Source organism: Eurosta solidaginis, chromosome 1, assembly GCF_040869045.1.
Source record: "Eurosta solidaginis isolate ZX-2024a chromosome 1, ASM4086904v1, whole genome shotgun sequence".
Lineage (NCBI taxonomy): Eukaryota > Metazoa > Arthropoda > Insecta > Diptera > Tephritidae > Eurosta > Eurosta solidaginis.
Genome location: NC_090319.1, coordinates 103,536,280 through 103,550,294, shown reverse-complemented (window position 1 = coordinate 103,550,294; position 14,015 = coordinate 103,536,280). Strand labels below are relative to the sequence as shown.

The 14,015-nt window shown below is 36.3% G+C and overlaps 1 long non-coding RNA gene across 1 annotated transcript; it reads left to right on the top strand.

The window, feature by feature from the left end:
- Nucleotides 1-2,913: 2,913 nt before the first annotated feature.
- Nucleotides 2,914-4,599, top strand: LOC137237082 (uncharacterized). Its single transcript, XR_010948803.1, has 2 exons — nucleotides 2,914-3,541; nucleotides 3,610-4,599. It is a non-coding gene; the product is annotated as an uncharacterized lncRNA (long non-coding RNA).
- Nucleotides 4,600-14,015: the final 9,416 nt, after the last annotated feature.

Below are 14,015 nucleotides of genomic sequence, written 5' to 3'. Positions count from 1 at the left end.
TACCTAATTTAAATCCACAACAAATTAACGCCTTATTAACACTTAACGAAAGATATTTATTATTTCAGCCCATTTAAGTTCGAGCAGTGTTGTTGCTCAGAATTTCTGGTTTTTGGCAGTATACACAGTTTGGAAACAGATAGAACTAATTAAGACCCTTTGTACTTTTCTGTATTTATTCACAAAAAATACAGTCATTGTACACATATCAATTTGATAACACAATTCAACTGTGCAAATATACGTATATATAACCAAACAATTACTAGGAAATTTTCTTTTGAAAAAGTATAGCAAAACGTTTTGTCAAAGCCACGTTCATTTCATTTTGCTGGTATATGCGTCAGTTAATTCTGTTTGTTTGCCTAACTTAAATCCACAACAAATTAACGCCTTATTAACACTTATCGAAAGATATTGATTATATCAACCCATTTAAGTTCGAGCAGTGTTGTTGCTCAGAATTTTATGCACTTCTCCCAACTCTGGTTTTTTGGCAGTATACAACAGAAACGATTAGCAGTTTGGAAACAGATAGAACTAATTAAGACCCTTTGTACTTTTCTGCATTTATTAAAAAAAAAAAAAAATACAGTCATTGTACACATATCAATTTGATAACACAATTCAACTGTGCAAATATACATATATATATAACCAAACAATTACTAGGAAATTTTCTTTTAAAAAAGTATAGCAAAATGTTTTGTCAAAGCCACATTCATTTCATTTTGCTGGTATATGCGTCAGTAAATTCTGTTTGTTTACCTAATTTAAATCCACAACAAATTAATGCCTTATTAACACTTAACGAAAGATATAGATTATGTCAGCCCATTTAAGTTCGAGCAGTGTTGTTGCTCAGAATTTCATGCACTTCTCCCAACTCGGGGGTTTTGGCAGTATACAATAGAAACGATCAGCAGTTTGGAAATAGATAGAACTAATTAAGACCCTTTGTACTTTTATGTATTTATTCACTAAAAGTACAGTCATTGTACACATGTCAATTTGATAACACAATTCAACTGTGCAAATATCTTATATCATTACTAGAATGTGTTTATAGAATATGGATATCAAATGAAAGCTGTTGATGACTGCTTTAGTAGAGGGTAATTTTCATACTTCTGGGTGACTAGGGTCTCGAGATATACATAGGCCAAAACGTGGGCCCGTGAACGCCTAGACAGTGTTTTTACATTATGGGTGTGCTTTAGTACAGGGTAGTTTTCATACCTATTGGTGACTAGGGTCTCTAGATATAGGCCAAAACGTGGATCAGGGTACCATTAGGATATGTGGAGGAAGTTTTATGCCGCTGGGTGACTAGGGTCTCGAAATATAGGCCAACACGTGGTCCCGGATACCCCTAGAATGTGTGTATAATATGGATATCAAATGAAAGCTGTTGATGAGTAGAAATTTTCATTGATATTCGATTTAGTCGCATCAACCTAGCAAAATTGAAAAATATGCATGTGAAACCGAAATTAAGGCATGACTTAATAATACCCACGTACCTACTTACATATGTCCTATTCGATTTGCCTGAAATTTGGTATAAAAATTTTGCCTATATTAGTATTTATAAATAAAAAAAATAAATATTAGTATTACGATCCTTTTTTCCAGGAAGTAGACCAGATACGGAGTGGGACTGGGATTAGGACTAGAACTGGGACTGAGACTCGGAGTGGGACTGGGGCTGGGACTCGGAATTGGACTGGAACAAAATACATACCACCCTCTGGGACTGGAAATAATCGAAGAAAAAGAATGAGAACAACTTGAGAGAAGAGAAAAGAGAGGAGACTTTGAAAGAGATAGAATGAGACGAAAATAGAGATAGATGAAGCGAAAAAGGCGGAGGGTGGAGTGAATAAAAGGATTAGGAGAAAGTGAGGAGGGGGAGGGCACAGTTAGACGGAAAAAGCTTATTAAAATGTGTGCAGATAGACCAAATTTAGGGCAGAACAACGTCTGCCGGGTCTGCTAGTAATTAAGTATATACAAATGCTTATATGGGAAATGTTTGGAACGGCTAATCTCAAGAAGTACCAAACCCATTTTTATGAATTTTTTTTGAAGAAATTGTTGGCGCAAATAAACGCCCTACGGTTTTTATTTTTTCCATTTTCACAAAGTAAAGCCATTTATTTTTAGGACAAAGTTGATGAAACCCCCAAACAATGTAAGCGTAAGACTTTTCGATGGCCATACCCAAGCTCCCGGGGGTCAAGAAAAACAACTTTGTGTTTATGAAGAGATATATGTATATACTCACAGCCAAAGAGAGTGCGTCATTTCGCTCTTGGCAAATGCACGAGTTTTTTGCTTTGTTATTGTTTTGCGACAACCACTGAAAAAAATCAAGACATGTACTTATCATGGTACAATAACCAGGTAAAAGCATCAGAGTTGCATTTTACATGTTTTTTCATTCGAAGCTAGTTATAAAATGTCAAGCTTTGTTTATGTTTACATTTGCTATCATCCGGCGGCAAAATCCTGAGCCAGATAAATAATTTTGCATGTAAATGCAACAACAACGATTTGAGCCAGATAAATCCAGATAGAAGTCTGGTTCAATTTGTGAGCCAGATAATTTGTTAATTACTTCTTTTGAGGTTGGCAACGCGGCCTTTAATATACCTACTTTTTCAAAAATTGATGTCGCTGCTTAGCCTTTCGCCGTATGAGTTAAATGAAAAACAGCGGCGACATCTGCCTATCACATTTCACGTGTGCGAAAATTTTACGACATCTGCTTCTCAAGTCTCTCAATGATCCAGAGCATTCCCGTGAGCCGGAGCTGTAAAACTCACTGAAAGGCGGCAATTTTTTGTCTATTTACTTTTTATGTGAAAATTTATTAGGTAATTCTTTACTTTAGCTCACAACTACCAAAACTCGTCCAAAAATATCGGGAGCGGTGTCAAAAGACGCGCTTTGGACCCAGGACCATGAATCCGAAAACGGAAATTGAAATTTTTATTTCTTTCCAGATATATTTACAAAGTTGACAATTTTCATGTGGCTGTTGTAATTTTGATGGTGTAGTGTACCCACAAAAAAAAACTGTGGGTAAAAGTGTTTTGTGCGGATATAGATTTGGTCTCTCATGGTAATTTTTTATAAGCGCGGCCGAAGGCTGCCAATGCAGAAAGGTGATCTGCGCAAAAATACTATGGATTCCACCGCCGCTCTCCGGTGCCATTTTTCAGTTTTTTGGGAATATTTTTTGACAGAAATAAAATTTTTAATTTTCGCTTTCGGATTCGTCGTCCTGAGTCCAAAACGCAGTTTTTTACACCTCTCCTGATATTCTTGCACGAGTTTTTGCAGTTGTGAGCTAAAGTAAAGAATTACCCCGCAAGACCAAGGAAGAGGAAATATCGGGAAAAAGTTTGCGGCGTTAGCTTCCCTAAAATGGCTTAATTTGTTCGCTCCATTTTTAGGCCTGTGACCTTATTGTGGGAGCTCAGAGAGTAAATTTGATGCCCAACTCCACTCCATCGCTATATTTACCGTCTTTGATGTAAATATTCAGTTTCCCGAATGTTGTAAGATAAAAAATGTAATAGAATTTTATGTATGATTTAGCAGTGCTACTCAAGAGTTTGTAAAAAACGGAAGTTGTCTCATCGTCTCCAACGGTCATTCCTACAGTTGTCTACCAAAATATCGGACAATACTTTCTCCGCTACAACGTGAAGGAAGGACGAAGGATAAATAATAAAGTCCCTTCTACATGTTCGCTTTTTTTTAAGTGACACCGTTGGAGCGAAAGGCCAATATACTTGGCACGGAACAGCTACAGCACACAAATGGATATGCATGATGTACCACGAATAAGCTGTGAAACCCAGACGCCGTAAGCTCCCCTAGTTTCAGGGCCACCATTAGTTTACAAAGAGAAAAAAATTGCTAAACAATTATATCTACGAAAAGCGGCTCTTATCAGGGCCACGAACAGTTTACGAAGAGAAAATATTGCTAGAAAATTATATTTTACATGCTATAGATTTACTTTTGGATTATTTATATCATCCATATGTTGACAAGAAAACAACTGGATTATAACCGATACTGGAGTTGAAAACGGAAATATTCCAAGCCGAACTTTTGCCATAGCAGGTACCGATACCAGATCCAGCCTAAAGCCGAAACTGCTACAAAAGCCTCCTAGCCAGAAGGAAAACCCGGAACCGTAATTGAAGTCAGTACTACAACCGAACTACTATCCAAAAATTAAACCGAAAGCAAAATCGGTTCCCAGAGGAGCCAAAAGAAAAATTGGATCAAAACAACCATGCAATGGGGCTGAACCCGAAAGTTCTGTGGCATAGCGACTCAATTTGAAATTTTCAACACACCCGTGCTTTTTTTAATTAAAAAAGATTACATCTCAAGACATGAAGTACATATCCTTCAAAGAAATCTGCACCTCAAATACGGACATGACGAGTTTCCAACGTTAAACTTTATTATGTATATATGTATCTTCGATATTTATTAGCTTACTAAATTACTTAATTTTTACTTTACAAAATACATGAAATTTTAAAATAAATCAGTACTTATTCATGAACATACTGTAACGAATTTGCTTGCAAATCCTCTTATTTGCAATCCTCTGCTCAGTTCGAACCACTAAACTGTTGAATAAATAACTCCAATATTGAATAATGGAAAAATGGCCTTTATTAATGTACTTCACAATAACACTTATACTTTGCTACTCGCTGGTTTAATAACCAAACTGATTGATAACTCAAATTAAACTCTACTATTGGCCGCCAGATCGCGTGCTTAATCAATAACTCATTGATTGCTCAACTCAAACTGAATTACTTCTTACTCGCCTGCCCCGCTTTTATAGTTTACGCTGCATACTTCTAGGCTCTTCCATTTCCAGAACTTACCAACTATATTCGTGTGTGTATAGTTCTCATTAGTGATGGCTCGATATTTCGCTATTGGTGATTGCATCGCCGCTATTGACAAATCGCTAATAGCTATAGCTATTGCAATCCAAATATATCAGTGATTGGCTATTTTCCTTCATTCGATTCTTTTGAATGACAATCACCTCTGGCAGAATATCGCCAATAGCGATTATAGCGATTGGCGATTTTCCTTCAGCATGAAATTCTAATACTAATAGCAGCGATGCAATCATCGATAGGGAGATATCGTTCATCATTGCTCATCTGTGTGCTTTACTTTCCGAAACAGCGAACGGAACAAAGCAAACTTGTGCAACAACTAGAACGACGGCATTGTGAAGTCGGCTAGAAAAGCAGCCACGTGGTTTGGGTAATTTTTACAGACAAGCGAAAGATCGAACTCAAAAATAATCAACGCAAAGATCAAAGAGACCGCAAGGCACAACTCATTCAAAAGCAATTATCGAAGTGCAGAGGTATATAGAAGAAACTGTAATTGCACGAAAATTTGATCCTTTTTTATGGTGGCAGAAAAACAATTACAAGTATCCCAATCTATCTCCTATAGCTCGCGAAAAGTTGGGGTGTTTAGGAACATCGGTTCCCTGCATGATTCAATTACTAGAGGTTTGTTCTTCAATGATGACAGATCTTTGACACTCCCAACTTGAAAAATCTGGACGGGTTGCTTTTACGAAGTAAGGGAAACGGGGAATAATTCAATCCCCTTCAGTGAAATTGTAGTAGACAAGTATCTTTGGTAGATAATAGTAGTGATAATAAATGTGTAAATGCCAAAATTTTTTGGGAAAATAATTCATTTCCTACGAAATATTTCGTGAATTGATAAAGTTATGTTGGTTTGATCATTCTTTCAGAAATTGTTTGAACAATGCCGTACGTTAGAATTTTATTCAATAATGCACTATCTCAAAATTTGTTTCCAAAACTCCCTACATGAGCATAAGTGCAATGCATTTTGTTATAAGAGGGAGTTAATGAAAAGCATTATGAGATGAAGCGTTTTTCAATTTAACTCTAATATAGGGCGGTTTTGTGACAAATCCTGAATTGTGAAATTTTTGAAAAATATTTTGGGATAGCATGATTTTGAACAGGCAGCCCACATGGGATGATACGCTACTCAGCAGCCGCAATGAACTGACAAAAACAAAAGTAAAAGAAAATGGCTAATTGTCTTAGAACTTTATATTCCTACCTTGACTTTGACAGAAGAGTTAAGCTTTTGTGCGGTCCTGCCGCTACACAGTGAGTATTCACCTTTTTATTCTGAAATTTCGGAAAGCTCTTTTCCGTTAAGTATTCATGGAAGCTTTCCGGACAAACCGTTAATTTAGAATATTCGGAATATGTTCATTTGATACTACCTCACGAGGTCCGAATATACATAATATTCCAAATATAAACAGATTCTCCTCTTAAATGGAGACGGATGTTCCGAACATACGGAATTAATAGATCAGAAGGTCGACTTTTAATACGCGCCCAAAAATATCGAGAGAAGTGTCAAAGACACGTATTGACCTCGATAACAATAATTTGAGGGCGGAATTAAATATTCTAGCTCGTTCAAAAGATATTTTCGAAAAACCGAAAATTACCCCGGGTTTCGTTGACGGCCTTCAGCCGAGCTTATAAAAAATTACCCTGGCCGGTCCACCAATGAGGTCGGATCAAAATTAAATGCGTGCAAATTCCCTTTGTACACAAAATCTTTTTCAGTGCACAAAAAGATTACAACAAACACATGAAAATTGCCAACTTCAACTGCACATATCTCGGGACAGAGATACAATTTTTCTTTTCCGCCTTAGGATTATTGTTGTCGAGGTCACCTATCTCGATATTTTTGGACGCGTATTAGCAGTCCTGTTCTAGACTTTTACCTGAATAAGTTAACATGCCCAATGAGTACATTTCGTTATGGCATCTCCATTATTTACTAATGACATTTTTACGTGAATCGATTTAATAGTCGAGGTTTTGACGTTGAACGATGAATTTTGAATTGGTTTAGGTTTCGTATGTTCACAGGTTTACGAAAGTGCACGATACCTTGGTGTCCGTACTTTTCATAAAACCTATGTTCAGCCACACTAATAGATCATGGCATAGTTAATAAATTCATCATAAAATTAAAATAAATGTTCTAAGGAATTATGCAGTTAAGAACTTATCGGGTATTTGTAAACTGATTGCTTCCTATTTCTACTACTAATATTTTTCGAAAATTCGCAAAGAAACAACACAGTTAACGGTTGTCAATTCGATTTGGGAGCAAAATGGCTGCAATTGTCAAAAAATGTGTCTGTCGAGCAAACCTCTTGTGATTGAATCATGGGTTCCCTGTGAAAGACTTTTTTCTCAAGCCGGCCTTATTTTAAGCGAAAGAAGAATGCGCTTAGATGATGAAAAGGCTAAAATCCTTATCTTTTTAAACGCCAATCATAAAATATAAAATTCGTTATATTTAGATTTTATATTTAAGTATTTATAATAAAATAATTAATATTTGTCAAAATATTAAACAAGCAATATAAGTTTAAACTTTAATTTCATGAAATGTATAAAAGAAATGGAATGACTGAATTTTTTTGTTTTTAATTACACTATGTGACGCCAAATAGACATGGGTCTTTAGACTTGGCCTAAGATTGATTGCCTGTGTTATTCATAAGTTCATACTTCTAGGCAGTAGCCGTTAACAGTTTTATAAAATTTGTGTTTTTGATGGTAAAATAAAAGAATTATAGAAACATATATCACTCGTCTTATTGTAAACAGATTAACTCAAAATTTAAGGTTTTTGGGAGAATGCAATTCAAGATTTGTCATATGGTTTGTATATGGTTGAATTCTCCGGCTAATTTCTAGGGCACTGCAGTGGGTGGCTAATTTTCTGCTAAAGAATATTTTTATAATAGTTTGAAGAATTTGCTATATTTTTCCTCTGTATTTTTAATTAAAAATTGATTCACTTTACTGTACAAATTTATGCAGCCAAATACAACTTTCAGAATAAATTCATACGGAGTATTTCTGAATACATCGGTGTAGTATAATATAGTAAATAAATCATGTTTTTATGGTGTTACATATACAGATTTATTTAGGGTTGATTCATCTTACATTTAAAAATCAAAGCATTTTCAATTAACAAAATTATAAAACAAAGATGCATATACATTTATTTCAGCTAGTTTCATCTCGTTGAGTGTAATACGAGTCTGAACATATTGTCGTCAGCCAGTTAATAATATATATCATAACATCTCAGAAAATTAGAATTTCACATTACATTAGTTTACAATTAAAGGTACATACTTTTTTCTTTTTATTCCAATTTTGGTTCATATATTCTAATAAAATTTAATTTAGTATAAATTAATGTATAACATTCAATCTACTCTGGTAAAAAGAGTTAAACATTCATTTTTTATATACAAGTATACAAATAATTGCAGATTCGCTTATTAAAGATAAATTAAAGCGATCGCCATAGCTGTAAAAAATAGCCATAGCTGTAAAAAATAGCCATACCTATATTCACTGATAGCTCAAAATCGCTCTTCTGTATGGAATCGCTTGTTGAAATAAATCGATCGCTATAGCTATAAAAAATAGCCGATATTCAAAAATAGCCATATCTATTTTCGCTGATAGCTCAAAATCGCCATATCGTCCATCACTAGTTCTCATATAGTTTCTACTTGTTTACAATTGTCTACTTTTTAGCGCTTCTCAGATGTACATATGTGAGTTTGTAGTTTACAGTCTCTCGCACACACATAAGCGTATAAGTAAATTCATCTGTGTGTGACATCTCATCTCTCGCTGCCTTGTATGTAAATGTTGCTCGTCGGAATGTGTACATATGTGCAGACGCAATTATTGATTCGTTTATGTAGATACATAATGATTGAATTATTGATGTGAATTCACGTCACTGCTTAGCATCGGCCTGGAGATGGCAGCACTCCTTAGTTTTGCTAATATTCGTAACACTGCCCTCCACCTAAGTCTGATCGTCCCGATCAGACAAATCTCCCAATCTAAACGCCGCTAGCTTCGCCATATGTACCACTCTTCTACTCCGTGGTTTCTCAATGCTTTGTATGCGGTAGATGATATCACTGATCTTCTTCACAACCTTGTACGGGCCTTCCCAACTGCACCGAAATTTGGATGGAACATCTTTCCGCCGGTGAGGGTTATATAACAGTACCAAATTTCCCTCCCGGAAACCTTCCGAATTATTTTCCTTGTCGTACCTGTGTCTCATCTTACTACTCATTATCCTCGATCGTTCCCTCGCACTCTGTTGCTCGGCCAATGAAGAACTACTTCGCAGAGCTTGCGCTGGACGGATTTGCTTTGCATAATCAGTATCGTTCCGACGCTTCACAACAGTAGTGTGCCTTGGCTTGAAACCACCCTTGCATTCTTTCTTCGTTTTAGTACGTCCGTTAGGGCTTTTCAATGCCAGTGTTTCTCTCACAGGTACCTCCGGGTTTGATTTGTTTGGCCCATTTGTTCCATCAACCTTTACCTTTGAATTTCGTGGCCTTCGTCGAGTCTTCACCAGTACCCGATTACTGCTGAAACCTTTTTCCAAACTAAAGTTAAGTGGCACATCTTGTTTCTCATAACGCATCACCCTTCTCTGCATATCGATCTTGATGTCATGGTCAACCAAGAAATCCACTCCCAATATAACTTCATCAACAATCTCCGCCACAACAAATTTGTGTAGAACCATGACCTTCCCAATCAATACTTCACATATCACTTCTCCCTGAACTTGGTTATACTCGCCAGTGACCGTACGCAACTTTGCTCCAGGTAACGGTTTTATTCTCCTGTTGACCAAGTCAGATCGGATCAAGGAATGAGATGCGCCCGTATCTACAGTCAGTATTCGTTCGTTGCCATCCACATTCCCTGACGGTAAGACTGCTCGATTTTCTACCAATTTGCGACACAGATATCACAGGGCATTCAATAGCTGGATCTAGCTCTCTACCTCTTACTCGCTCTTGCTCATCTCCTCCAGCTTTGCGTTTACGCCCACCCACATTGTTGGAACTATTAAGGCCAAGATCGCAATGACGTGCAATGTGACCGGACTTCCTGCATTTGAAGCATTTGATAACTTTTTCACTCCGCTTTTGCGATCCTTTCAGCGCCTCCAATATTGCGTCTACCCACTCTGGCCTTTCTACTTCCACACGGCGTGCTTTGAAAACTGGCTTACACAGAAGCGACGCTGTTTCCTGAGTCAATGCATGGCATACCGTTTCAGAAAATGTTTGCTTTGGGTTCGCGTATGTGGCTCGCTTCGTTTCGACGTCCCTTATGCCATTTATAAAGCTCTGAATCTTCACTCTTTCCGTGTATTCCACGGGTGCATCCGCATTTGCAAGATGAGCCAATCTTTCAATGTCCGAAGCAAACTCCTGCAAAGTCTCGTTAGCTTTTTGGTAGCGGTTTTGCAATTCTATTTGAAATATCTGTTTCCTGTGTTCGCTTCCGTATCGCCGTTCTACAGCAGCCATCAATGCGTCATAACTGTTCCGTTCGTACTCTGGAATAGTCTGTAAGATTTCGGCAGCTGGTCCTTTCAATGCTACGAAGAGTGCGGCAACTTTATCTTCCACATTCCAGTTGTTCACTGCTGCGGTCTTCTCAAACTGTAGCTTAAAGACCTGGAATGGAACAGAACCATCAAACGTTGGGGATTTTACCTTCAGAGTAGACGTTGAAGTGATTGGACGGTTCAATTGTAACTCCTGAATCCGATCTTTCAAAGCATCCATCTCGGCCTCCACTTTATTTTGTCGTTCACTAACAGCCTCCAGCTGCGATGAGAATTTTGTTTCCTGTGCCTCCAGCTTTGTTGAGATACGTTCTTCTTGTGCTTCGAGCTGTAATGTTATGCGTGCCTCTTGTTCTTTTAATTGTTCTGCAATTTGTGACGCCATGTGTGTTTTCTGTTCTTCCAATTGTGATGCCATATATGTCTTCTGTTCTTCCAGTTGAGTTTCCATCTTGGATGTTATCTGTGTCGACATTTCTGAAATGCGTGCCTCCTGTGATTCCAATTGTGATGACATGTTGGTAGATATTTGTGATGACATTTCGGACATTTGTCCCGATATTGCAGCCAATATCATGTTCAGGTCTGTGTTCGCCATTGTCTGCGGTGTTTCTTCCATTTTTGTTATTTCCTCTCCATCAAGATGAAAGCCATACTCTTCCACATCAATTCCTTCTGCTTCCATTGCCTCTCGTAGCCGTGCCTGAAGTTCAAGTTTAACGCCGCCTGTATTCAATCCACGGCTCTCCAACTCCTTCTTTAGTTGCTGGATCTTCAATTCACTGAACTTTGCCATGTCCTTGTTGTCCTCTGGAATTTATTCAACAATTCCTCTTCTGACACCAATTGTAACGAATTTGCTTGCAAATCCTCTTATTTGCAATCCTCTGCTCAGTTCGAACCACTAAACTGTTGAATAAATAACTCCAATATTGAATAATGGAAAAATGGCCTTTATTAATGTACTTCACAATAACACTTATACTTTGCTACTCGCTGGTTTAATAACCAAACTGATTTATAACTCAAATTAAACTCTACTATTGGCCGCCAGATCGCGTGCTTAATCAATAACTCATTGATTGCTCAACTCAAACTGAATTACTTCTTACTCGCCTGCCCCGCTTTTATAGTTTACGCTGCATACTTCTAGGCTCTTCCATTTCCAGAACTTACCAACTATATTCGTGTGTGTATAGTTCTCATATAGTTTCTACTTGTTTACAATTGTCTACTTTTTAGCGCTTCTCAGATGTACATATGTGAGTTTGTAGTTTACAGTCTCCCGCACACACATAAGCGTATAAGTAAATTCATCTGTGTGTGACATCTCATCTCTCGCTGCCTTGTATGTAAATGTTGCTCGTCGGAATGTGTACATATGTGTAGACGCAATTATTGATTCGTTTATGTAGATACATAATGATTGAATTATTGATGTGAATTCACGTCACTGCTTAGCATCGGCCTGGAGATGGCAGCACTCCTTAGTTTTGCTAATATTCGTAACAATACTATTAACTCAGTATTTTATATACAATCTCATCCCAAATTTTCAACATCTCTTGGAGACAGTAACGTTAGCACTCATACATACATGTATTGAAAATAAGGTCCACTACAAAAAACATTTAGCAATAGCATTTCCCAATATAATTTTAATACTACAAAATAACGACCTTAGGCTAGGACTGCCAGGTCCCCCTGGGGCAAAACCGGGACACTTTGAAAATTCAAGAAATTTAAGCCCCCCCCCCCCAAAAAAAAAAAAAAAAAAAACATTAACATTTCTTTTTTTTACGCACATAAGTATTAGTTTTTATTTACACAACACAAAAATAAACCCATAAACAAATGATATACCTTCCAGGTACTCTAAAACAGCTAATCACAACTGCAATTCAAAATAAATACTTTTAAAGTGGTTCATATAAATAAGTAGGTACATACATATGTATCTATGTATGTATGTTTAAATACTAGGTTTCGTGAATGCAACATTTTTTACATAAGTATAAAAGGATAAAATTAAACAGACATATATTTTTCGTTGCGCAGAACTTGTTCCAAAACTTCTGGCTTATTTTTAATATAATTGTAAAATTCTGTGCAAGTCAGTCTTAAGTTGAATTTGCATTGAATAATACTCTCTAAGGTACTGATATTCAACGAATTTCTTTCCTTTGTCCATTGAGATGAAATAAGAGAAAAAATTCGTTCCGCACTAGCATTATGACCAGGTATCGCATATAAATATTGAACTATTTTAAGTAAATTTTTTTTTCTCTCCTTTTCTTTAGTTTTGTTAAAAAAATAAAGCCATTTTTCATTTAGATTTTTACATTTAAAATCATCAGTTTGACTTTCTATAAATTGCTTTAAATATATTACCTCTTCAAAGCAATCATCAGAAATTGTTATATTTTTTTTACTTAAATACATTACAGTCATTTGGACTTCTTGCCAAGTTGGTTCATTCTCCAAAGTCATCCAACTAAAAACGCTATATTCATTGAAATGGATACTCCACTCTTCCAAGTAACTATTTGCTACATCAAAAAACCTATTTACATCATCTTCAAAATCTAAAATTCCCCCTGCGTATATATCGCCTCTCTTCTTTAACTGCTCTAAGATAATGGTTGCTTGGTTTCCTATAAATTTATTTTCATGTCTGACCTTTAAACTTTCTTTAGTTTCATTTAGTAGTTTTTGCACTTCGATAATTGATATAGCCGATTTTTCAAGTTTCTTAATTTGTTTTTCAAATAAAAACGATTGGCAATGAATAAATGACATGTACACTTCGGATAAAGCATTCTTGAAAAAGTCCGTAATAACTTTAGGAGCATTCTTTTCATTCGAAAAAAAGTTTTTAGCGGATTCCACATTTGCAAAATTCTTTCTATTGCAGGTACCAGTGAGAGCCACCGTGTTTTACTATAAGAAAGAATTGATCTGTACATTGTGTCCGCATTATCACAAAAATCTTTAAGCCGCTCCGTTCGTACAGTGTATCGAAAAGTATTTATATATCTTAAATATAACAGACTCTACATCTATTGACATTACATCCACTGCACTAGAAATTGTATTGTGAAGTATATGAGCAGGGCAACCTACGCCCTCAATGCTTTTCCCTGAAACTTCTTTTAATTTACAAAATATATTATTTAGTCCCTGTCTTTTTCTTCCACCAAAGTTGGTATTGGTATTATCAGCACCAAAAGCTACAAGGTTTTGTAATGGTATTTTGTGATGACTTAATGTGTCTACACAAAATGACGTTACAGAATCTGCAGTTTCATTAGATAAATTTGTGTTTTAATAATTTTACTTGTAAACCTTCTTTTTCCGTGAAAAAGTGAACAAGCAATGGAAACATTTTTTCGGCTTTGTGGTTGCTGGCGTCTGTTGAAATTCCATAAAAAGGCACATTTTTTAGT